The following is a 2,511-nucleotide window of genomic DNA, read 5'->3' on the forward strand; positions in this document are numbered from 1 at the left end:
AAGCTCAATTTACATAATTTGTGGTTTAGGTGGCATGTCTCGAATCTAGTACAAAAAAATTACCATACAAAGGTTGACGTAAACGTCATATTTCTCTTCCTATCTCTTTCTCCTGGTTCATATTCCCTTGCCGGGATATCTACGGACTTGGAACCGCCAAGTTTTCATAACAATGTAAATCTGGCGGTTCATTTCTCATCAATCCGTCAAGGTATGTGATCAATCCGCTTAAATTTATCCCTACGCTGCTTGTTCTTACCTGGCTATGTTTGTTGATCGATTTTCTCATATCGTTTTATCGGTAACTGTTGCTTTCAGTCGATAACTCGGTATTATCCACTGGATCGGACTTGGTAGTTGACCCGGTTGTGATGATTACGATGGACGGTGAAGATGAATTTCCATATAATATAAGTATATAAGTCTGATGAAATTATGGATCTAGGCTGACCGAGGGACACAAGGAAAGAATCTGTGAAAAAAAAATGTTTGTGCTCTCGTTCTTTCTGTTTTATTTTTCCTGCATTGTGGTCTGTATGCTTGCATATCGTGCCAGTTTCAATTAGCTTACATGGAGAAGGCGAATTCCGATTTGGCTACACGGAGAGGTACTAACTTCGATTCGTTACTTAATAATTAAAATTGCAGCTCTCAATTAACTTATACTCAATGACTACCTGCAAATGCAGTTATATAATTGATTCTAGGGAATTTTAACGAAAAATCATATTTTTACACTAAAAAGTTAATCCTGATACTATTCATTTTACTCTTTATTTTGTCCTTATAGTTAAAACTCAAAGTTTTCAAGCCTTTTTCATTAGTTTTTATTTGATTCTATCACTTTTAAAACTACATGAAGAAAAATCTACAAGGGTTCGGTTCAGCTAGTGATGTATAGAAACAAATTAGAGTTCAGTTGGTTGCAATTGGTTTCGCACTCTATATCATGTTACATTTTAATATAACGATAAATGTTGCTACATTATGTTGTAACCCTTGAAGATCTTTCATATTCCGTAAAAAGTTGTTGCTCAGTATTCATTTATGCTTTAGTATGTATACATCTATTTTCAATATTCAAGTTTGGTGAATGATATATAGATACATACTAAGAAAACTGCTGATAGTCTCTTAAGCTCCTTTTGAGCTTATCGCATCTTTTGTTGGATGATTCCCGGTGACATCAGAAATAAAGCATTTAGGCTTGTATTATTTGGCGCTTATTTCCGTTTGCTTTGTTTCGTAAGATGACACATGCATTTTCTATACCATTACTTCAAACCGCAGTAATGACTTGTGGAGACTAGTTTATATGATCCTTTTGTAATAGTTTAGGGAATTGGATGTGGGATCCTCACATCGTAGTTATTCATCGTGTATCGTGCGTTCAGAAATTATTTAATTTTTTTCATTTAAAATTAAACACAAATAGTATCTGATAAAAAGTGACTGCACAATATACGATGAATGGTTAGAATGTGAGAATTCTTAAGATCCTCACAAAATAGATCCGGAGATGATCTTCTTCCATAGTTTAGAGAGGAAATCAACAGTTGAGGTACAAGTTCGGGTCGGTTGGCAGAATGCTCCAGTAGTATCAAATGGGGAAAAATGGTGTAGGTGGGCATGTCTTCGATTTCCTTTGACATTGGCTAGGCACTTGCAAGTTGGACGATGCAGCACCCACCGCTTATCGAATACGTTCACCACTGGGACATAGTGGTGCCGACTCACTGGTTTTACTTTTCCTCCTCTATGTAAGTCACACTATTTGGATCTATATTTGGATGGAAGATTATGTTGAGAATCAATGTCAATTGTAGGTGAAGTAGGTGGATGTTGTAGGTGAAGTAAGTGTGTGAGGTTGGTGAAGTAAGTGGAGGTTGTAGGTGAAGTAGGTGGATGTTGTAGGTGAAGTAAGTGTGTGGTGTAGCTTTCATTTGGTTTGCTATAAATACCCAAGTCCTCAAGCATTGTATATCATCCAAGGAAAAACAAAGCCTAGAGCTAAATAAGAAAAGCTTTGCTAATTAGTTTGTTTTGTGAGCTTTCTTTAAGAGTGTGCTCTATTTTCTTCTTCTTGGGATCATTAGAGTTATCTTGGATACTCTTCTTATTCAACAATTGGTATCAGAGCCAAGTCGGTCAGGGATCGTTCTTGGTAAAGCATTGGTTGTAAAGTCTCTTGAAATTCCGAGTATGCTCTGTGGTTGCAGTTTTGACTGATCTTCCACATCAGAAAAAATTTCTTGAGATTATTGCTGGGGTTATCACAAACCTTGAGAGGGAGCTTCTTTGTGTCGAGAGTAGTGTATTACTCTGCACGGTAGTCACTCAAGCTTGTTCGGTGTAGTCAAAGTCTTGCCGATACGATGGGTGATCTTCAAGTTGTTGGAGGAATCAAGAAGCTCAACAACCAAAACTATAACACGTGGGCAACGTGTATAGAGTCTTACCTTCAAGGTCAAGACTTGTGGGAGGTTGTCGGTGGTAGTGAAGTTACACAAC

The sequence above is a fragment of the Pyrus communis genome, chromosome 15 (genome assembly GCF_041283825.1).
Source record: "Pyrus communis isolate YQ-2024b chromosome 15, ASM4128382v1, whole genome shotgun sequence".
NCBI classification, from domain to species: domain Eukaryota; kingdom Viridiplantae; phylum Streptophyta; class Magnoliopsida; order Rosales; family Rosaceae; genus Pyrus; species Pyrus communis.